This window comes from Parasteatoda tepidariorum, chromosome 2 (genome assembly GCF_982258835.1).
Source record: "Parasteatoda tepidariorum strain Cologne lab strain chromosome 2, Ptep-v5.0, whole genome shotgun sequence".
NCBI lineage: Eukaryota > Metazoa > Arthropoda > Arachnida > Araneae > Theridiidae > Parasteatoda > Parasteatoda tepidariorum.
The window spans coordinates 86,928,606-86,954,573 of NC_141756.1; the positions used below are offsets into that span (position 1 = coordinate 86,928,606).

General features: G+C 27.6%; 1 protein-coding gene across 1 annotated transcript in view; it reads left to right on the plus strand.

The window, feature by feature from the left end:
• Positions 1-2,683: 2,683 nt before the first annotated feature.
• The window catches only part of Schip1 (Schwannomin interacting protein 1), a 62,575-nt gene continuing 39,290 nt past the window's right edge, over positions 2,684-25,968 (plus strand). Inside the window, exon 1 of the mRNA XM_087157672.1 lies at positions 2,684-2,867. The gene's annotated coding sequence lies outside the window, so the exon portion shown is untranslated. The remainder of the gene's footprint in view (positions 2,868-25,968) is intronic.

Below are 25,968 nucleotides of genomic sequence, written 5' to 3' on the forward strand. Positions count from 1 at the left end.
GATTTATATTTTTAGCTCAAAATATAAGGAATAGTCACAATCTGGAAAATCTGTTATATCTACAGCTATTTAATCGCATCAGAAAATATTTGAATAGAATTTTAAAAAATCATTTGTTTAAAGGTATTTCTCAATTATTACTTAACTTAATACATAGCAACTGAAATATTTTTTATTTGTAAGGAAAATTAATTTCTAAATTAAAATTTTTGCACATTGCAAGTTTATTCTTTTCTTATTCCCTTCTTTTTTATAAAAATTTCCAGAAAAAAAGATTAGAATTCCGTTTAAAATTTTTATCTCATAAAATTTTTATTTTTTCATAACTTGTTGCTCCGTACTTGCGTTGTTTAAAACTGCTCTGTCTAACACCAACAGCTAGCTAAATTTTTAACACTTTTTGTTCTGTTTATTTTCAAAATTTCTTAAAACGCTCACCATCATTTATAAACTATTTTGTGACATTCGTTAACTTGACATTCGTTAAATGACTTGATTGATTGAATAATATCGTTGCACTTAATCATATCGTTAAATTATTACTCCTTTTTTTTTTTTGCATAGTGAAGTTATGATACGGATAGTAATTATTGCTTAGATTCTCAAGCTACTTATAAATATACTCATCATCTATCTAGAATACCTCTAAAAATGCTGGTGAATCAAAAATAGTAAACAAGTAAAAGTGTTATGACTCAGTGTTTCCCAATTTTTTTCGGGTAAATGTTCGACCCTCTTTCAGTGGAGCCGCGAGATTTAGAAGAAATTTCATTTGCAGGTTTGTAAAATTTTAATCAACTAAAGACCACAATTTATCTTGAAAATATTTAAATAATTAAAATTTAATTAATTATTTTGAAAATATTTAATGAATGAATAATGTGTGATTTTTTTTCTCCATCACACAATGTTTACAGTACTAGTCTTAAAAGTGGGTTTAATACCAGGCAGTTGAATTGACAGACCTAAAGTGGAGTCTAGTCTCGTTTAGAATTTGATTTTATTGCATCCATAAACTGAAAATGGATTAGCTGAAATGCGGATGGTGGCTTAAGGGATAGAGCGTTCGCCTTCTATTTAGATAAATCGGGTTCGAATACCAGAGATGGCTGCTTGATACGAATTCCACATCCGTCTTGTATCCACCTCAGTGCTGAAGTAAAATAACTGCAGTGGTAGATCGATCATGGGTTAGAGTCCCCTTGTCATCAGGCTAACCGTGGGAGATTTTCGAGGTTTTCCTCTCCATATAACGCAAATGCTGGTTAGTTCCGCCGTAAAGTCCTCCACGAAAGCAAATTTCTCCCAATATTTGATTTGTCAGTTTCCTTGTGTTCTGGATTGGATTCAAAATTACAAGGCTACGAAGTTGAACATTGCTAGTCGTAAACCCGAAACTTGGGTCGGCCGTACAACGACGGTTATAAAATAAAATAAAAATGAAACACTGCAAAACTAAAAGTTGTTTTCAGACCTTATATTAAATAACTAATTATTATTAATGGGATATAAATTTTATTATAGGGTTTCGTAATTAATAATGCCGTCATAACTCTCAGAACCCCAATGACCTTTCCACGGAATGTCGTATAAATGTTGCAACATACTTCTAGGAGAGTTAACCAGGATTAAAACTGTATAGGAACCCATACCGGGAAAAGTCGTCATACGCAGCTAGGAGCGCTTCCCCTATGATGACTTGTTCAGAAGCACTCGACGAACAGGAAACTGCTTATTATAGAGAAGCACCCTTAGCTGTATATGAAGAAAATTTCCGGGCAACGATCCTTATGCAATTTTAATCCTGAGGCCCTAACTCCCTCAGAAGTTTGTAACGATATTTATGCAATCCCGCTGTTATTTTTTTCCGTTTTTAAATGTGAACATTTCGTCAAAAAATTGACTAAAAATGTAAATTTTAAATTGATTGCAGATTTGAAATCATCGATGTGGAAGAATCTAAGATTTGTTGAACAAAATCTTACGAAACGAAAAACGAAAAATATTTGTTCTCCACTGCTATTTAAAATTCCTCTATTTTTTTCACATAACATTTATTTTTAACTGTTATGCAAAAACGGTTATTGGGAAAAACCATCATATGAATTGATTAAATAGTCAATCGTAGTATGTTAAAACCTAAAGATTAGCTTTGCAGCTAGTATAAATGAGTATTATTTTCTAAAAGAAGAAAAGTACTCTTTCCAATATCTACATATATTATTATTGTGTTCATAAATTTGTTTTTAAAGCTGTTTATTTAAAACACCTCGTAGTTTATTCATCAAAATCATTCCCTACTTTATGAGTAGAGTTTTTTTTAAAAAAATATTTATTAAATTGGGCCTCAAACCAAGAAAAATCAAGCAAAAACCACCCCTTATTTAAGGACTTTATAAAGTTATTATTGTTTATAAAAAATTATTGAAATTTGTAAACAATAATTTAGAGATCACAATTTGTTAAAATTCAAGCCGTTTTCACAATCAACATTGCCTTTTTAGAAAACTTTCGGATATTATTAGGTGTAAGCTGACCCTGGGCATTCTTAAGTCACCCGTAAAAAAGATTTTTTTTTATCATCCTTTATCTCATCTTCTTTTTCACAAATGGTTGGAGCTCGGTTGCATTTTGATATACTGCGCAAGACTTACGCGCTGTGACGTCATCGTGATCATTCTCTGTATCAGATGTGGAAGCTTGCCTCTGCACGTAGTGGGTTTTCAGAGGTTTCGGTTCTGGTATTGGATTCTAGTTCCAGTTCATGCAGTTGATATAATTGCGAATTAATTAAAAATATATACACTCATTTACAGATAGATTTACATTGATTTTGATTTTTTTTCGCTGACGATTCCTTCTAAGGCGTAAGTATTCAAATTCGAAATATTCCTAAGTATTTATTTAGTTGTATAAATAGAATGTACTGCAGTGGTTATTGGTTATATAATTACAAAAGAGAAAGTATTTTTACTGAAACTCGAATAAATATACTTCGAAAATTTTATAAGCAATGAATTTATGCTTTGTTTGTTTTTATTTTATTTTAATGTTTGTGTTAAAATGAATTGTATGATTATGTAGATTTAAAATGACAAAAAAAAAAGGTTAAGATTGTTTTATTTTCAAAATTAATGTCTTAGTTTATTAACTATGTTAAGATTATAAGACAAATAATGAATACTATAATTAAAATAATTAAGATAATAACATAAATATGAAATTATTAGCTATGCATTTGTCTTATATAAAATTATTGTCATTAAACTCTACTTTCATCATTTAATTTAAAAGAATTTAATAGCTTCTTACGAAGTTTTAAAAAGTAGGAAAATTTATATAGTTAAATGAAAATTGTAACAGTAACTACAGCTTAGTATTTCGTCAATTTTGAAAGAAAAATACTTTTAAAAATTATTATGACTCTTTTTTTATGAATTTTATAAATTTTTATCACCAATAGGTTTAAGTTAATTTTTATAAGATTTTTAGCATTCTTTTTTATTTATGAGTGTTCTCTTTAAGTGTTAATTGGAAAAAAGGAACAAAGTAGATAAAATTTAAAATTTTAAAGAAAATTAATACGATATGAAATAATACCTCCAGCCTATTATCATGACAGCTAGGTGAAATATAGTATATTCTTTCCATACTCATATGCTGCAAAATTCTTGTAAGCTAATAGATCACATTAATTTCACATAAGAATTTTTTTAAACCAAAGGTACACTCTAAAATCTCCTTAAAATCCAAAATCAAGTTGAAAAATTGCTTACATTTTAATTCTTTTAATTTACAAAGATTTATGAAATATTATTAACAAATATAAAATATTTATTATTGTCTGTGATCTTTTATAATTTTAAACTAACTAAGTGTTAGCCATTAAATAATAATAATGAAATCATTTTTACAAAACTTAAATTAACATTTATCTTATGCTATATCAAATGGGTGGTCGTAATGATTTAAATTTAGAAAATTATAATTATGCATAGAATTTTGGTAACAATGATTTGTACATTTTTCTAGTCATTTAATATTTTTATATCATGAAAATAGAATGGAAATTTTTCTGAGATTTCTCGTTCTTTTTAAATTAAACTTATGTATATTACATGTATGTTTAAGGTATTTTTCTCAATGCTCATTAAAGAACATTAAGGATCGCATTTAACCTATGGGTTTTGAGTATCAATGTTCTAAATTTTCAATAAGGAAAATTTTTTATGCATTATATGTGAAAAAAATTTATTCCTTAAAGATTTATTTTCAAAACTTTGCTATATCTGAGCTATTCAAATATATATATTTATATAAAATTAAATGTGCTAATTTTTTTTCTTCATGTCTTATATTTTATTTTCTGAAGTTTCATAAAAACTTAATTGTTTCATTATTAATAACAAATTTTAAGTAATATTCAAATAATATAGAAAGATGTAGTTTAAGAAATTCAATATACTCTTATTAAGCATTATGAAATGCATATTAATATTAATATTTTAACGTATGCGTTTTAACATATCTCCAACAGTAGAATGTGTGTATTTGAAGATAGTCAAACTAGCATATAAAGTGAATCGGCCAGCATATTTTTATTTTAATCTGATTATTATAAAAGTAAAATGATCCTTATTTGTCCTTGAAAATAGGCTTATGCTTCGAATACAGCACAACTTTCATGTATATATTTTTGAAGACTTGTGCTTATTTTATAAGTATGCATTGTTTGGCATATTATTATTTTAAAAGATTTTTTATATCTCTACCTGTATGTATAAACAGCTGAAACTTATAAGAAGTTATGAAAAATACACCAGAAGAAGTATTTTATATTTTCAGTTGATTCTCTTAAACACTTGAATCGTTCTATGTAATTTATATTTGAAATTTTCATTGTCCAATATCTTTATTATTTGTTTAACATTTCAATCGTTTGCGACATTTATATTTAAACTTTTCATTTTCCAATATCTTTAATATTTGTTTAACGTATGAATCATTCTACGTCATTTATATTAGAAATTTTCATTGTCCAATATCTATAATGTTTGTATCCAAAATGGCCACAGGATACAGACATTTTCTCTCTTTTCACCCTATTGAAAGTTATCCTTTCATCTCCTATTATGCCGATGAGGGATCGTGGGAGGAAAGATGCTTGGGAGCAGTTCCTGTTTTCCCTACAATGAATCATCCTCATGTCGACCACTTCCAATAGTGTGGACTAATTGCCGTGGGAGAACCATTACATGGGAGGAATAAATGCGGGGAAGGGAGAGTTTTAAACTCCTCTATTTTCCATAAATGAATCATCCTCATTTTTGTTCTGTGTGTTTGCTCATTTTCCATGTGGAATGAAGAGATTGGGAAAATATTGGAATATTTTTTTTCTCACGCGAATTAAAAGTGACTCAGTTTCAGATTTAAGTGGTTTTGTTTAAAGAGATGTGAAACATGTATCTGCGGTAAATTTGACTAAGAATACAATATAATACAATCCTCGTTCGTAAGTACTTCTTTTTAATTATGATGCCAATTTATTTAGTTTTTTTTATTTGCATATTTATTTTAAAAAGAATATATATATATATATATATATATATATATATATATATATATATATATATATATATATATATATATATATATATATATATATATATATATATATATATATATATATATATATATATATATATATATATATATATATATATATATATATATATATATATATATATATATATATATATACAAATATAACAAATACAAATATATACAAATGAAAGTACATAAATGGACGTTCTATAGCTTCTGTTCTACAATCAAAAACCTTTCTAAGTGTCTGAACACCAAGCGATGGTAGAGAAAGTAAAGACACTCCCTATTGGTTGAACTACTTTATACGTGTTTGTCTCTTTACTTTCTCTACCGTCACTTGGTGTTGAGACAGCGAGGAAGGCTCTTTGATTATAGAACTAAAACTATAGTTTGTCTATTTAAGTACTTTAATTTGTACCTTATTCACGCTGTTTTTTGCTTTAAACAAGAAATACTTTCATGGGATAACATGGTCCAATGTGGTAGCCCAAAAAGCTATTTAAATTATATTTAAGCAAAGAATAGATAAAAACAACACAAAAAAAAATAATGCATAAAAAACAAGATATACAGTGACATACTTATGATTAACATAACTTCGCGAAGTTACTTTTTGTGCGATACAATGAGGGTGTTAATTTAAAAGTAAAGAATAAACTGAAAAGAAGTTGTCTATATCATTAGTAATAAATAAAAGCTTTTTTAATTACTATGTGAATAAACTATAGCATGGTGCATTTTCCTTTTTTTTCCTTTAGATTTCAAAAATTATTTGATTCTACAAAATCTAATATTGATATGATAATTTTTTTATAAATCAATATAAAAAATATAATATGAAATACGTAAACAAAATAAAGTATATATATAATATAATAAATAAAATAAATTATAATGAATTAATATGAAAAATATAAGTTTTTGGACTCAATTATCTTTTTTTTAAAAAACCATTTAAATTTGTTTTGAACTTTTAAAATATTTGATCCATTATTAAAAAAAACGTTTAAAAAAACTTTATTCAGTTTTTTTTTCTTTCATATAAATATTCTTTCATTCAAATATTTATTACAGAAAACTATTGGGGTGTTCTGCAATCTATTCTATTTAAAAAAAAAAAAACATATATACCACTAGCATGTTCCATACCGTTTTTTTTTTAAATTTCTGAAATTATGGGGAATTTATTTGTTAAATTTTATTTAAAAACTGTTATCCAAATTAACAAAAAAAAAATTATCCTTTTATGTTAGCAATTAAATTTAAAAAAAAGTCCTCTAACATTTCAAAAAAACATTGAATTGTACACGTTTGTTCAATTTTCGCTTTTCTTCTTTTCGACAAGAAAAATTATTCCTTTTATTAGTTTTATATTATTGTCTAACAATTTTAATTAAGCAAAATTGGAAAAAAGTACTTAGGCTGTCTGATAAAAAAAATTAAAAATGGAGATAGTTTAAAATCCTAAGTTTTGATCATCTATATCCTTTTAAAAACAAAATAGAGATCAAAGTAATAGTTTTTTAGACATTTATGGAAAAATTACTTATGAGCTCAGTGTTAAATTATACCCAGCCAACACTAGTAATTAAAATAGTAAATACAAAATTGTATTACATTAAGAGTTACTTTTTTCACTACTGCTAAATAGTCTATTGGGCATTAGAAATCTAACTTGTTTTAATAGTTCCAAAAAATGAGATAAAAATTTAAAAATACAAAAGTGTGAAAGAAGTTTCAATGTTAATCGAACAAAATAATTAGGTTTAAATTTTGTTTCAATAGAATCGGGAACTTAAACTGTGTAATACAATAAAACGTTCTCCTATCTTTCAACTGAATGCATTTATATATTTTTATTTAGTTCAGATGCAACAATGTGTTGGTTGTCAAGAAAAGCAATCGCGTCTTTAGGGAACAAGATGTTCCCAAAAAGCTTTCATAAAATGCAAAGGAGAAAAAAAAGTTTGATTTTTTGAATTTTAGGATGATATTTAGAAGATTGCTTTGCTCTACTCCCCAAGGGAAAATTCGAATTCCTGGAACTTTGAGCTTCTAATCTTTGAGAGTTTTAAACCAATTTCTTTTTATTTATTTATTTATATATATATATATATATATATATATATATATATATATATATATATATATATATATATATATATATATATATATATATATATATATATATATATATATATATATATATATATATATATATATATATATATATATATATATATATATATATATATATATATATATATATATATATATATATATATATATATATATATATATATATATATATATATATTGTTTGATTATATTTTTTATTAGAAAAATATCTTTAATTATTTTTAAAAAAAGGACAAAATGTGTGAAAAGGTTTAATTTTACTTTAAAAATAGGGAAATTATTTAGTTAGATCTTTATAACAAAACAAAAATTGCTCCAAAATCTAATCACAAATTATTTACGAAATAAATCCTATTATTCTATAAAGATTAGGAGAATAGACTATGTAACGCATGTTCCTATTAAAATATTTTTAAGGTAAATTAAAGAAATAAAATCAAATTTCTTGTTATTGATTTAACATGAATTTAATCCTAAAATATTGTTCGTTGAATATTGTTTTTTCTTTAATAATAAGTATTTCTAAAATGCAGTCGATGTTCGTTCAGTTTATTTTATTTTTACTATATCAAAATTAAAGTCCTTCTTAGTTATTAGCTATTGCCCTCATTTTTAAAACATCATTTTCAACACATCAATTTGACAGAGCTTCTAATTAAGAAAGAAAGAACAGCAACATTGTATTTATAATTTCTAACTAATCATCTTATTTAAATTGAATGAGTCAACCTTAATATTATTCAGAAATATAATACGTGAGTTAATTATAGTTAAGACCAAATATATATGGAAAATTAGAATGAAAGGGGAATGATTTATTTGTGGATCCTTGACCCAGTGTTCTGAAAATGCTATTTCTAATGTTAACAAAAATCAATAAAATAAAGTCAACGAATGAGCTTTCGGTACCAAAATACTTTTTTTTTAGCTGGTTTAGTTTTATGTGTAGGGAAATTCGTAAATGTAACTGTTTAAAAAAAGGCTAGGCAGTGTCGGGCACTTTGGAAAATTTTGTTAATATACTTTAAAATTAACATAAACAGAATTAATTTTTCAAATTTATCTTTACTTTCACGGAATCGCTTTAAGCAATAAACTTTTGAACTTAATGTTAATTATGTACAACATTATAGCAAGCAAACAAGAAAGCAATCAGGACGAAATAATTTTTTTTTGATAATATAATTGTTTCTAATATATATTTCGGAACCTTAGCATGCCAAACATAACGATTTGGTCTTGAAAAGAAATCATATGCAAATGCTCTACACACATCAATAGAACTAAATCAATTTTTTAAATATATTTATTTGATTTTAAAATAGATTTACATGAAATTTTCATTTTCCATCCACTTTGTCTATCAACTCGAATGACATCACTTTAATTATTTATAGATAATATAATAAAAATAATGATTGTTTTCTTGTGCAATTTCATGTAAGTAAAAAACTGATGTGCTATAAAGCTATAGTTATAAATGCTTCCATTCCATAATCTGTTGGCTCATTAATACGTTGAATGCCATAGGGGTCACCAGTGACCGGCACTGAGTTTGTTCGTAGAGCCACGGGGGTCACCGGTCACCGGCAAAGCCAAGATTTTTACAAACACATAATTCGAGTAAATTTTTTATTTTTCTTTTATTATTATAGTTGCTAAAATGGTTTGAAGAAATTAATGCAATATAGAACGAACAAAAATAGTTTTGTTTATATACACAGAGATGCCAACTTGCTCCGGACAGCGAATAAAAGTGGTAGTTCATTAATTTCAAGTGGTAGTTTATTAACTGTGATTCATGGTTTAATAAATTCAATTCGGTAGATTTTTATCCACCACTATTTCTAAACAATTCGTAGACTTATAAAATTCGCCACTTTTTTAGATATGTCAAGCTAAACCTTTTAAAGAACTTGCAAAATCTGTCTAATATTTGCAAATTTAGTTTGTAGTTATTTACCGTTTGGCCAGATGGGCAAGCCATGTAAAATTAGTACACATTCAACGTAATAAATATATTCCTGCCTCTAGAAATTCTTTACTTTTGTATATCCTTGTTGTAACTACAGTTTAAAACTAAAAATAAAGTACATATATTTTTTTCAAGAAATAAATGCTATTTTTAACATAATTTATGTAATTTTTAGCTATAAAATTCTCTTTATTTTTCAAAGAGCTAAAGTTTTATTGCAAGTATTGATTAAGGTCGCGACTCACATTTACACTAGATTTTTAACAAAGTGATGAAATTTCACAAACTTTGACCTCCTGATTCGTTAGGTATCTTATCAGCCACATAGGAAATCTGGCTTTTTGTTATATTCGCGTTTACAATTTAAACACTTCTAGCTACTCACTCAAGCATATGCTGGAATTAAAAGACTATAATACTGTGATTGCATGGAAATTTTATCTGTACACTTTTTAAATATGAAAGTATTTAAAATATACTTTAATTAAAAAAAATCAATTAAATGATATAAATAAGGAATTAATGAATAAAGCATTGTAGAAAATGTAGTTTTGTGATATTATCCATACAGAAAATGTGATTTTGTAATATTCGCGTTTAAAATTTTGACAAATCTAGCAAACTCACTCAATATCTGCTGACATTAAAAAGTTAAAGTACTGTTATTGCATGGAAATTTGTTGATTCACTTTAGAATATGAAATCACTTGAAATATAATTTAAATTAATAAATGAGATGATAAAAATAAATGGACGTGACGTGAACATGTGACGTGAATTATGTGACGTGAACAGACATAAAGTTTCGAATCTGTAAGATAGAAACTGCTTCAATGTTGAAACACCGAATGAACGAAAGAAATACAGAGATGTAAAAGAAAAAAATTTCAAACAAGTTACAAGTAAAAAAGGGATTGATCCACTAGATAGGAGTAACAAGCTTGAACAAGATAACCAATCTAAAGAAGGGAGACAAGAAAAAGGCGTGGGGTAAGGATCCAATTCCAAATATTTAAATGTGAAATGATTCCCATAAATCTGGGTCAGTTGCTGAGCACCAGTGTTAAATAATCAGAGCAAAAGAATGCTTAAACCTATGATTAGAAGTTGAGCTATATAGACTTATGTAAGGTGGGCTGTTACTTGGATTAAAAAAATATCTTTTGAAAGTTTCCCTCTAAGAAGATACTTTAAATTAACCCTTTAAAAGTACATGTGTAAAAATTTTGCTTCAATTCTTCTGGTGTATAAACTGTCTTTTTTTTAGAAGTAAAACGCATTTGTTTACAAACACACTGCGGAGAACGAAAAAAAAACGTTAAAAAAGAATTCTGAAAAAATTGAGCAAAAAAAATTTTTTTTTTTTCATTTTGGAATGATTTAAAATTCATGAAATGTACTTACAACAATTCTACCTACTTTAATATTCTAAGTGTTTTGAGATAGAAAATGCAAAGCATGCCTTTTTTTTCCCTTTTGTATACAATACGAAGAAAGAGTTCCCTCTTGTGGGAATTACTCCGGCCAATAAGAAAGAACATCACCTTTAACGTCATGAGATTCGGTTGCTAAGGTACTTCAAAAAGTAAAATAGAAAAAAAAAGAAGAGAAAATGGGCCAAGATTTTGACTTCAAGTAAGCTTTTAAAAAACGCGTCACGAGTATAATACATATTTTTAAAGAAGAAGAAAAAAATACCCATTTGCCTTTGCCCACGTTTCGAACAAAACAAATTCTATATTTACGATAAGCGCTTTTCACGTTAAAAGAACAATAAAGACGCCATTATGTTAGAAAGCTAAAATTTTGTCCTTTTATGATCGAAATAGGAAAACTAAAAAAAATTCGATATTTTGTAATTATCGGGGTAATTGACCTAATTGAAAGTAATGCTAATTAACATGTTTTATCAAAATAGAAGTTTAAATTTGAACCATGAGTTCCTTTCCAGACTAAAAAAAAAGTACATTTATTTCGATATTTTGTATAGTAAAGTTTCATTTCGATATTTTGTAATTCGCGTGGTAATTAGCCTAAAATTAACGGTAATAATAAAAAGCATATTTCTATTAAGATAGAAGTTTAAAATTTGTACCGTTATCTCTTCTTCAGACATAAAGAAAAACGACAAAAGTTTTATTTCGATATTTTGTAATTATTGGGGTAATTAGCTTAAAATTGATAGTAAAGCAAAAAACACGTTTTCGGCAACATGGAAGTCTTAAATTTAAACTTTATGTTTCTTTTTTTATGAAAAAAGTAGAAAAAACATGAAAGTTTAGTTTCGATATTTGTAGTTATCATGGTTTATCAAGATAATTAGGTAATAATTAGCCTAATTGGCTAAAATAATATATTGCTGTTAATTAATTATCAACTAATAACCCAACTTTGAATGCATTTTTCATTTTTGTAAGTCGAAATTTGAAAGTACTTTTAGTTTGTTCAATATAAGCAAGAGTGTACTGACAAGGAATTTGATTAATATCCTAGCTATTAAATCAGCAATATTGTCTTTCATTATGATCATTGTGATCGGCATTTAATTCATGTAAACCCAATCATTAGAACAAATGTTTTTCAAAGAGATATTTTTATTATATTGCTTCACTATCTAATCAGCATGAAATTTCATACAGGGGTCACTCTGAAATTTTTTAGATACACCTTTGTTCTTGAATTTATACGTAAGACCTTTCAGGAATGTTAGTTTACGACCAAAAGAATCGCTTACTGCATTAATGCACTTTTGTAGACGAAGTTTCCTAAGATTAAATTCTTCAAACTATTCATTTCATGGAATCGATGGGAAAAAAACGCATGTATAACCACATCAATCGACATTATCCAATGAAAACGACTTTCACGTAAATCCCACAAAAATCACACATAGCTAGATCCGGTAAATAAGGTGGATGTTCTATCACTTTAATGTGTGTTTCATCAAGTAACTCAGCTGTTCATCATACTGAATCAGAAAGCATGTCATGGGAAAGAATAAGTCCTCTAACATTCACTTCTTGGATAATTTCTGGATGACATCTAGTGGTGTACCAGTTTGCAACTACTGTCTTCTGATCTTCCAACTTGATGGCTTTGACCAGTCCTGTACTTTTGAAGAAAATGGCATACGTTACTTTTTTATTGCATGTTGTCTTTTTACCATTGTTGGTGTGGTAACATCTTCAAAGACTCATACTTTTGATTCTTGATGTGCTGGAAAGTCAAAAAATGGTATGTACGTTTCATAACCAGTTACAATGACGTGAGAGACACCATCATTTAACAATTTAAGGGTTTCTTTGCTGATTCTGACATGCGTCTCTTTTTGTGTTCAGTTAGATTATGGGAAGCCCAATGACAAACCATTTTTTTCATATGTAATTCTACATTAATAATTTCATATATGGCTCTGTATCCGCTGTTAAGTTTCTTCTGTATCATTTGGTAGGAACAGAGGTTGTCATTCATCAACATTTTCCGTATGGCAGGCACGTTATCCCGCATTACTACAGGCGACCTTCCTGTGTTTACTTATCCTGAAGAGAATTGCGACCTCAGAGAAGTTCTGTAAGCCATCTGAATACAGCAGAACGAGGTGGACCTTAATTTCTGAATACTAATTGTAGCCGTTGAGAGCAATCTTCTCGATTTAATCCCACTTTAAAATCATAGCAAGATAATGTTATCGCATCAGCTCCATTTTCTCTTCTGTCTAAAATTTATTCTACGCTAAGCAATTTGAAACTAAATCAATAAAAATCGTCTGCTTAGCTAAAATCGTTTGTATTTTCCAATTCGCGATCGCAACGCTCGAGTACGCCCTCTATCGGGAGCCTGTAAATATCAGACATTAATTTATCACGTTTTCATTTAGTTCCATAAAAATCATTGGCCATGACGGACGCCATTTTCTTAGCAGCAAATAAAAATAAAAATTTCCCTAAGGAACAGCTGAAGAACTTGAAAAAACTAACCAGAACATGCTAAACATTGAAGCAGAACACGCCAAGCATTTGAAGAACAATTTCTCAATAATTTTTACCTTTCTATTACCAGCAACATAACTTACAATTTCATGATCACTTGCTGTTACAGATGTGTATATTATGGTAAAATAATTTTTTCTGTCTTCAATTCATTACAAATTAAAATGAAATTAAGATTGCTTTCGTCATTCCAATAAAGAAATGTGAATTCAGAACGTCAAGAACTGCAATAGTTATAGAATATTCTTCTTTGTTATAGAACAGTATTTATTTCTGTATCTATATAATGCGGAAAACAACAATAAAGAATCAACCAAATTACTTGAAATAGTGTCATTTGTGCTAATGATTAATACATTTTTTATCGTTTTCTTGGTAAGTATTTCTTAGTTTTGAAAGAACGGACAGTTTCAACTAGAATTCAGCTGTTCTGTTTTTAAACTACATATTCAAATTCATATCGAGATCTTACAATTATAAAATTTTGATGTGTGGTATGTTATCTAAAAGTAATAAAGGGATAATATATGCACATATTATCTGAAAATAAAACTTTCAAACGAAGAACATTTCATTTGGAACTCTACGGATTTATAAAGAAGGTCAGTGTTATGATTTTTATAATAAAAAATTAGCTTGTAAATTTTTTTTTTCTTATTTGATGATAGTTCTCTACAGAATGGTTTCTTACGTCTGATTAAGAACTATAAGAATAATAAGAAAAGAAACTATATGAAAGTTTTTATTTCAATGTAAAGAGTTCTTAAAATCGTTTTTTATCCTAGGAATTCTTTATTTTCCGTTTTATAGTTTATAATTTTTTGATAAAAATTGTTGTCAAAATACTTTTTTTGAAAACATAAATGGTATAACATTATGTGTTTACGTATACTTCTTGCATATTCTAATGTTTCAAGTAATATGATTCAGAAAAGTATGAATAAAAATTCGGTACTTATGTATTAACGCCACAGCAGCTACAGATTTGGCGGTTTTTAAGTGCCGCCAATCTACACCTAAAATTTTTGTGACAAATCATAAAACGAAACACTTTATTTAAAATCAAAGTAGTTTATCGGATTTCGGTGGACAATGGGCAAAATATTTCGCGCCAGAAAAAATAAAATTGCATCTTGTTCTATTTTTGGCAAATCCCAAAGACGCATTTTCGTAGCACTAAAAAATGGTAACAAAAATCGAAGAACAAATCATTTTGGACTACTACCGATTTATGAAGCAGGTAAGTGTTAATTTTTATAAAATAAAAAATTTTACTTTTAAGTAGTTTTTTTCTTGATGATAGTTTTCTATAGAATGGTTTTCTACGTCCGATTATGAATCAAAAAAGAAAAAACATGAAAGTTGTTTATTTTAATATAAGGAATTTTTAGAATTGTTTTTTTTTTTTTTTTTTTTTTTTTGTATCGTAAGCATTCTTTACTTTACGTTTTTCAGTTTCTAAATAATGATTTTTATTAAAACTTAAAAATTTTTTGATAAAATTACTTGTCAAAAAACTTTATTTACAAAATTAAATTACATAAAATTATGAAAGCTTATGTATACTTGCTTGCTTATTTTAATGCTTGAAGTAATATGATTCTTAAAACTATGGAATGTAAAGTTTATATAGGCCTTTCAGGTTATATCATTAAATTTAGTAAAACTTTTTCTCAGGCATTAGGTTTTAACTCTTATGAGAAGATACATATTTTTTTCTGTTTATTTACAAATATTTTTCAGATGTGTTTTGGATGTTCCTTCTTTAAAAAAAAAAAGAGATACCATCTTGTTTTCGGTTGTATAAGAAAGAATATCAAACATTTTTCTTTTTTAAATTTAATAAGCCACATTAAAGAAGGAACGTTACCAAGTTACACACTACATTAAAGACGTCTCCTGAGTAACTGAATGACGGTTCATATAGAAATCGCAGGTATGCGTCTCATACAACAACGCCCCCTATAGTTCGTTGCGATCGCGAATTAAATTCTTAGCTCTTTTTTTTTCTTTGCTATTTCTCGTCTGCGCGCAACTTAGAAATTTTTGGATAAACCTCGTATACGGAAAAATTTTAAAGTCAGGAATTCAGGTAAAAAAATAAATTGTGATTTTTTCCAGTAATATATAATAGAAAAATAATTCTCAAATTTTTGTCAAATGAGAGGTATACATCTATCATTTGGAATAATTATTTTCACTCTTTCTATTTACAGCTTTTAAGAAACGCAATTTATCTAGAAGTTTCTCCTTTATCATTTTCATTCTTTTGATGAAATATGATTTCAACATTGCTTGCACGAATATTTTTATGACAAAAACATTACCTACGGTACTTACATTAGTTTGATTGGCTATTACCATTTGCTGAACAGAACCTTTCTATTTAGTTTTTATTTCCTGCTAATGCAACGCTACAACTCTTAATGCGGGGTGGTTAGTTTCATTTACTAATTTTATCATAGTGACCAAAATAGCAGCTTTGTCTTCTTTATTCTGGAACTTGTAAAGATTTTTTTTGCTTTTCAATTGTTTCACATGAAAATAAAACTAATTGATGCCAAAATCACGATTTTTCAATAATATTTTGTATTTATTAATATTAAATGCCGCAAAATCAACTAAAAAAAATAATTTAAAAAGTTACCCGGCAATAAACTTTTTGTTTATCAAGAAAAAGCTGGAAAATCCTTAAGATTTAACAACGTGAAAAAGAAAATGAAGAAAAAAAAAAACGTAAAAAAAAGGAAAAAAACTAGATTCCAAAATTATGTGAGATCTTTATGATGCATGATTTCTAGAAACATGAGTCATGAGGACTCAGTGGTTAAGGTAGTCAGCTATCATTGGAAAGGCACTAAGGTCCAATCTCTGGCAGACTTGAAGCCCACCCAGCTTCAGATCGGTGGTACCAGCTTGTCTGAGAGGTATAGACGGTAATACTATCCGAATTGTCGATTTCTTGCAGCTAGTCACGAAATTGTCTTAATATTCATGATCCCTTGGCCAACAATGGATTGTTGCAGGAATGCCTTATTATACTCATACACATTATAATAGTTGCTAATTAAAAAAGAGAAAAGAAAAACGTAAACAAACACGGTTTTTACATCAAATTTAAAATTTTAAAAAATTAACAGGTTCATAGTGGTGCCATTCATATACAACTTAAAAGAAAGGAATTTTTGTAAATAATCAATGTGGATAAAAAAATTACAATTAGCTTACAGTATATTTTTAGATTTATTTATAAAAAGGAACTCCAATAAATAAAAATGGAAACCAAAATAATAGGCAAATTATTTTAGAGTTTATTGGCACAAGTACACGAACATGGGAGGAAAAAAAGATTAAAATCAAAATTTTTCATACCTCAAAAATTACAGGACTGTCAGCGATCATTTTTATATCCCCCTGACTCAATTCTAGTAACAAATAGGAATTAAATTAATATCTTTTCCCTTAATTTAGTAGTCATTTGCATCTAACTTAACAAAGTTCCCAAAAGTGTTTATTAAGGTGTTAAGAATAGTGATTAGAAATAACTTCGTATTAAAATACTGGTACAGATTACTGACTTTTGCAAGTTAGTAGACACTCTCAGTTCGTATATCTTACCTCCCATGTATGAAATGCTCGTATTCTATTAAATGCTCAGAGATTGCATAGAATGTATGGCGTTTAAAAACAGAGTATAGAATATTATAATTATTATGTACTTTGCCTAGGCGTAGTAAAGAATCACTAGGTATTCTACATAATGACAAATACTCTTTAGGCAAAGTATAGAATATTAAAATTATTCTATATTTTGCTTAGTCATTGTAATGAATGAGTGAAGGTTTTCCATTAGTCGTTGTGTAAAACGCCTGAAGGTTTTTCATTAGTCATTGCATAAAAAGCCTAAAGGTTTTCTATTAGCTTTGGTATAAAACGTGTGAAAGTTTTGCATTAGTCATCATATTTTATTTTATAACTGGCGTAGAACAGCCTACCCGATCCTAAGCTTATGAATATCAACGTTGAACTCCGTAACCTTGTAATTTTAAACCCAACCCAGAAGACAAGATATTTGCTGGATCAAGCATTGGAACAAATTAGCCTTCGTAGTGGGCTTTTTTTAAGGAAAACCAGTATTTGTGTTACATGAAGTGGAAAACCATGAAACCCTACTACGATTCGCCCGACGGCAAGGGGATTCTAACCCATGATCCGTCTACCACTGAGGATGTGTTATGTCAGCACTGTGGTCAGTGCTAGCCAACCAGTGCAGAAATCATATCAAACAGCAGCCATTGTGGTTCGAACCTGAGTCGCCTCATTGGGAGAAGAAAGCTCTATCCCCTGAGCCACCTCCCATTAGTCATTATAGAAGGTTTTTCATTAGTCATTATATAAAATGCCAGAAGGTTTTTCAAAAGTCATTCTTTAAATATCTATGCATATTGCGTCAGATATTAATTATTTCATGCTTAAAAACTATTAATTTTTAGCAATCTATGCAATGATTATAAGCATTCTATGGAATACCAGATTTCATGCATTCGTGGTAATGTATACTGCAACTCAGATGAGTTCTATTTTTTTTTCCTTGTGAAGTTTCAACGGTATGAAAACAAGGAAATGATTCTTTCAATTTTGGTTTATACCTTTTTTTTTAAAAAATTATTATTTAACTGTGCTAAAATGATTATTACATTTCAATTAATAATACTTTATCAGAACTTAATAGAAAAAGTAAGAAAATTCGTTGTATATTTCATATAACAAAGTCATATTCATTTCTGTGTATTTACAACAAGTTTTAACATCTTAGAAGAAACCATGATAAAATAAAAAGTTGAGTTAGAAGAAAGTAGTTAAAGTTATCTGCAGATTGTGGAAAGTTTCCGAAAACTCTTTTGAAAAAAGCTGTCAGCAACTTTTAAACATTTAATGGCCGTCTATTACCCCAACTGATGCCAAGATTTTCTGGGCAAAAGAAGTGAAGAAAAGTTCGAGCACCATCTTCACCAAGAGATAGCCATCGAATTTCAAGAGCCTCCTCTCTCTTCACGTGAGCCTCAATTACTGAAGCTTTTTTTCGCTCTATTGAATGGATCGCATTAGATGACTTACACGGAATTATGAACAAATAGGGTTTTATTCTTTTGAATTGATAATAATTATAGAAAAGGGTGAAACTAAAATAGCTTTTGGCCATTGTGACTCACGAAAAGGTTTTACATATCATAAGAACAAAGGGCATTTCGTTATTGATCAAGTTATGGTAGAAAGTACCGGCACTCAAGGTGCACTTTTTTACCGTAAAATCCATTTTTATCGGAACATATTATGCAACGAAAAATGTGATATACCGCAATTTGTACAGTAATAATTACCGTAAAATCACCTTAATTAAATAAATATTACTATAAAAATTACGGTATAATATTTTACGGCAAAAATGGATTTCACTGCAAAAGGGATTTTACAGATGTTGCACCCAAAGTGTCGGTACTTTATATCGTAATTTGGTTCAAAGTTTTGTACAGTGTACATACTTTAAAACTAAATTCTGAGCCGTACCTCCTGTTTTAGTGACTCTGGGCCAATCAAGCCTTTTTAGGTGCATTTTTCAAATTTATTACTAATAAATAAAATGAAGCTTTTAAAGCGAAAGGGATAACAATTACAAAATAAATTACTACCAGCCAATGAACTTTCAACGCTGAAAAACATAAATAAATCAACTTTAAATTACAAAATTATTAAATTACAAATAAAAAAAAAAAGCATATCGCACATCTTCCAATTTTTAAAATTTTATCAATTTGTATGAACTTATGACGATTTTAAATTTTATCTGCCCTGGATGATCGGCCAATTCACCACCTCCTTAGTTTGATTCTGATGTCACTGCTATGAGTTAGTAATATTTAGAAAGCTGCATACCCTAAATATTAAATTCGTTAAAATTGATTAAACTTTGACCAAAAATACCGAAGTAAATCAAATTGTATCATGAAATTTATCATAAATTAATAAAAACTAATGACAGTTTGTTAAAATAACAAGTAGAAAGAAAAAAACTGTTTTATTTAAAAAGTAATAATACCCTAGAACTTAAATTTATTAAAACAGTTTTAATTTAGACAAAAACTTAAGCAAACTAAATTTAATAAGGAAATTTATCATACATGAATAAAAGATAAGGACAATGTGTTAAAATATCAATTAAAAAGATAAAGAACTATTATATTCAGAAAGTAATCGCATCCTTGAGAGTAAATTTGTTAAAATAGATTTAATTTGGGCAAAACTGAAAACAAAATAAATTTAATAATGAAATTTATCGTTATTTTATGAAAGCTAATAATAGTTTAAATAGTATCTTGTTAAAATAATATCTTAAAAGAAAAAATTCATAATAATTAGAAAGAAATTGTACACAAGAAATAAAATTTGTTAAGATAGATTGATAAAACCTGAGGGAAAATAAATTTAATAATGAAATTTATCTTAAATTAGACGTATATGATGTAGAAAATTGTGATGTCATCCATTAATTTGAGTTCTTATCTATTGAAAAACAAGTGCTAAGCAAATAAGCACATAAAAAAATCCTGATTTAATTTCGTTTCGTTCAATAACATCCAGTTTACAACGAAGTACTACATAAAGTTACTTTATCATACACATTACAATATTTCTTCTCTGGATTCCTACCCAATAATTTTTGAAATTACTCGATAATTTTTGAAGATTTTAGGAGATTATCAAGAATGCTACGTTGGCAATTAAGTTGAATTATTTTTAAAAAAAACTGATTGTTTACTGTTCTACAAAAATATTAAACAAAATAACATTTTGGTTGGTGTCACATCAACATAAGCAATTATTCTGAAAATATGAAGCCCATCTTATTGATTATACTGGGCAATAAATGTTTTGTTGCATTAGGGCAAATAATTGATATTGTCTAAGTCGTGCAGGGAGGATTTCATTTCTAAAATTAGTTTTGCTCCTTAAGCTACAGATTTTTTTTTCTTTCTAAAATAGAATTTTTAATCTATTTTTTGTTGAAATGTACAAATATATATATAACGTTGTTGCCGAGTGGAAGGAAAAAAAACAGGTCTTAGGGAGGAAAGGAGGGTAAAACATTTATTAATTCTTAGACAGAGAACGTTTACCAAAATGGACACGAAATCGTTGTGCTCCTCAATAAAATTAGGGAAACTCTTGCAAAGTAAATCCGTACAATGTTTCATTTTAGGGAATGAGAGAAAAATTAGTAATTGTTATTGGTCTGTTAAAAGAGTCCAGGGAAAAAGTCTTTCCCACGAATTAGAGGGATAATGCATACTTGAACTAAAAATAAATTAAAACACAGGATGTGAATTTAAAAGTGTGAGAAAGCGTCTCGTTTTGAATAATAAATTAAGAAAAAGACTAACAGATTAATTAAAGATTAATATATATATATATATATATATATATATATATATATATATATATATATATATATATATATATATATATATATATATATATATTATATATATATATATATATATATATATATGTAATACAAAAAGTAAATACTTTTGTATTAATAAAAGAATTAAATCTCTTTCGTTTTCATAAAATGTCTTTGTTAAAGAATAAGCGTAGAGAGATTCTATTTTGGGAATTCAATGCTGAAAACATACCATTGAAATATAAATAGATTTATATTTCAAAGGAAGAGTTATTTTTAGAATCGTTCCCTTTTTCAATTCCATATAAGGAAGCAGAAATGATTTTCCTTAATGCGTAAGGTTACAAGGAATGTACGAAATGTGCCTTTTTACCTCAAATCTATGCTGGTATAAAACGTAAGAACGCATAGTTTTGCGTGTCCTTTTCATCATGATTTGATCCTGATAAGCTGTGCCGGAATTGTCCGGAGTCTTGTCCATTCCCCCTCTTTTGCAGGAGTGGGGACGTGAACTGTTAGCAATACCAGCCTACATTTAAATAAACCTGTTTAGAACGTCTGATGGCTTAAGACTGCAATTATTTTAAGCTAAATACAATACTGATAACAGGGTTGTAGCCCTGTTATTACAAGTCGGCAGCATAGTTGCTTGCTGAGGAAACCTTTGGAGGAAATTTAAGATTTTCTATCTCTGGAACTAAGCGTAACAGGCTGACTGCTTCGTGGAAATTTTCCATCACCCCCGGAGGAGAAAAAAATCGGCAGTGAAAAAAACGTTGAAGAAAGGAAGGAAGGGCGATTTCCCACCCGTACTACTTGTACCTCGTCGCGCCTGAAATGCTGATGTAGATGGAAGGAAGGACGATGACTGGAGATTGTCCCCTGAAACCAGTGAAAGTATCCCATCCGATGACCCTACAAGTCCATAGTGCCTCTAAGTTGGAAGAAACATCATCCATGGTAGTGATTCGACACCGAGTGATCCTACATTTCTTACTACTCAAGTTGTGAAATAAAAAGTGAATGTGCGCGAATCTTAATCATGAATAACTACGATTTAAGTGCGTGAAAGAAAAAAGAAAAAGAAAAATGATATATTTTGTGTCTCTCGTCAACGAAATAGATGAAGGTCAAAAGAAAAGTGGAAAGGATTGACTGTAGATATATATTTTATTTTCTCTCTCATTTTTTTTTCTTTCTCAATGTTATGATTAAATATTTTAGTAATATTAGATAAAAGTAGTAATCGAAATATTTTATTTTGAATAATGGAATAGAGTATTATTAAGAGTTAGATTGTATTTCCTGTATTTATATATATATATTTTTTATATATATATATTTTTTTATATAATATTATGATATAGTATTGTATTTATCGTGTATTTAAAATGTTTTTGAAGGAAAAAAAATGTGGTTCAAACGTCAATTAAACTAGTGACGGCAAACAAAATTAAGTTTTTTTTATTTAAACTTTTGTTTCCTAATGATTTTTTAGATTTAACCACATAAAAAATTAAATTGTTCAGAACTTTCTTTTGAACCTAAAAATGAAGAATTTTCAAATAAACTTAAAGAAATTTGTAATACTTTTAATTTTTCGGACTTGGTCAAAACTAAATATTCCTATTTTAAAAAATGTGTTACCCAAACAAACGGACAGTTAACACTTAACAAAATTTGTGAGACTCCCTTATTACGATAGGCCACATTTTTAACTCAGCAAAGTTTTATACTTGATACTGATTTACCGTATGCTTTAGTAGGGTTGTAGACTTGCAGGGATTTTTGTCTTTTTATTGATTGTGTCGGGCCAGTTGATACTCAATTTGGTAAGAGACTGATCATCTCTGCTAATTCTAAAAGTGACAACTTATCTTTGCACATTAAACAGCAGAATTCTCAAAATGTTAAGGTTAAAAATGGTGAAAAAGATGTTTTAAAAAAAGTAAACATCGAAAAAAGAAAAGAATGATGTTTCAAAAAAAATAAGCATCGAAAAAATGAATGTTAAGGATGTTTCAGTAAAAGTAAACATCAAAAAAATAGAAAGAAAGAATGTCCAAAAAGTTCAAATGTTTCGAAGATAGATCTAGTTAATGGATGCGTTCATTATCAGGTGAATATCGACGAAAAAATATGTAAAGGGTAACAAAAACAAAAAATAAAAGGAAAAATAGGAAAAGGAAAGAATAACCAAGAAACTGATTACAAAAACAAACTAAACTAAAAAGAAATTTAAGTAAACAAAATTTTGAAAAAGTACATGTATCAAAGCATAGGAAATATCACAAACCACAAATGTTGAAATTAAATTCTAAATAAATGACACTTGTTGTCCAGTTCGTTTTGCATAAAAAATTTTTATATTTTTGTGTGAAAAAATTTTTTTTGAAAACTTTAGTAGAATAGTTATTTTATCAAGTAAATAATCATTTAACCACACAGAATCTTTAATTCTGAATAAATGACACTTGTTGTCCAGTTCGTTTGCATAAAAATTTTGTATATTTTTGTGTGAAAATTTTTTAAAAATTTTAGTAGAATATTTATATTTCACCAAGTAAATAATCATTTAACCACACAGAATCTTAAATTCTGATTAAATGACACTTGTTGTCCAGTTCATTTGCATAAAAATTGTGTATATTTTTGTGTGAAAAATTTTTGAAAATTTTAGTAGATTAGTTATATAAATGTTTAATATTTCTTTCTCTTTAGTTACTAAATAGATAAATTGCATAATCATGTTTTTCATATTTTTGTCATTGTAAATAATTTTTTTCTTCTTTACATAATTGAAAAAATGTTGTTTGTAATAGGGAAAAAGGAACAGTCGTACCAACCTAAAAATTTTAAATTTAAAGTATTCTAAATTTTTTTTATTTTGGCTCACCAAGAATTTTTTTGGGGGGGATGTAATACAAAAAGTAAATACTTTTGTATTAATAAAAGAATTAAATCTCTTTCGTTTTCATAAAATGTCTTTGTTAAAGAATAAGCGTAGGAAGATTCTATTTTGGGAATTCAATGCTGAAAACATACCATTGAAATATAAATAGATTTATATTTCAAAGGAAGAGTTATTTTTAGAATCGTTCCCTTTTTCAATTCCATATAAGGAAGCAGAAATGATTTTCCTTAATGCGTAGGGTTACAAGGAATGTACGAAATGTGCCTTTTTACCTCAAATCTATGTTGGTATAAAACGTAAGAACGCATAGTTTTGCGTGTCCTTTTCATCATGATTTGATCCTGATAAGCTGTGCCGGAATTGTCCGGAGTCTTGTCCATTCCCCCTCCTTTGCAGGAGTGGGGACGTGAACTGTTAGCAATACCAGCCTACATTTAAATAAACCTGTTTAGAACGTCTGATGGCTTAAGACTGCAATTATTTTAAGCTAAATACAACACTGATAACAGGGTTGTAGCCCTGTTATTACATATATATATATATATATATATATATATATATATATATATATATATATATATATATATATATATATATATATATATATATATATATATATATATATATATATATATATATATATGTAATGACATATATATATATATGTATATATATATACTAAAAATGTCATTTGAAAAAGCTGGAACTTAGGAGATTTACATTACGAAAACTATAGTTTGGAGAGAGAAACCGAATACAGATTTGAAATGAGCGATACGTAAGTGTCTAAAATCGGTTATAAAATCTTGTGCAACAAAGTCGTAAGCCGAACACAAATTTCAGAAAATTAATATCACAACATAAACAAAGTATAAGGTATCCCAGGTTTTGAGTAATATTCTTTATTTGGCTATAATTGTGTGTTAAATATCGCTAGTTGTAATTTTTTTGGATAGCATCATAGCCTGCTTGTGATGTCTTCCAAATTCATTTGTGCATTATGTTTCATCGAAAGTTAAATTGAAAGAACACTACCAGTACAATAATATTTAATGGGTATTTGTGAATAATGCTCCATAAATAAATATTAATTTTCATTTATAGATCATTAATAGAAAGTGAAAAAAAGCTTGTCTGAATTTTACAATCAAATTTTAAAAAAAAATTAGTATAATTTAGTGAAAATACCGCTATTATTATTAGTATGATATAAATGATAATTGTGTGAGGAAAAAAACAATTTGAACAATTTATGGAAGTAAATTTTTAGTAAATTTAACATTTAAGTGTATTATATAGTTTGAGATTGAACAAATTTCAATGTGAACATTTTGTTTTGAAATTGTACTGAATATTTTATGAATTTTAAAATGAATAGTAAAGTTAGGAGACTGAAAGCATGTTTTTGCGTTCCTCACCATAATATTTTCACCTTTTATTTACATAAATTTATATTCATTCGACTTTAGAGAATTAAAGTACAAGCAGTTTTCAGAATTATAAAATTAACTTAGATTGTCGAGTTAGGACAAGATATTTGCACAAAAAAATAGATAATAGCTTGCATTCCAAATTTTGAACGTGACTGTTTGTCATTGGACAAACTGTTTTCTTCAAATAGTTTTAGTTATCATACACACTGTTGATTATTCAAATATCAATAAAATAAATAAGATTATTAAATTTTGCATTATTACTCGTTCGCATTAAAACTACAACGCATTAAACCTGTATGTAGAAATCAACAACATATCAAAAACATGGAATAGCACAAAAGAACCATAAAAATTAATTTTGAAAGCGTATTGAAATAGAAAATTTTACGCGAAACTAAATGCAATAAGTGAGACGCAATAAGTGAAAAACTCTGATTTTAAATAAG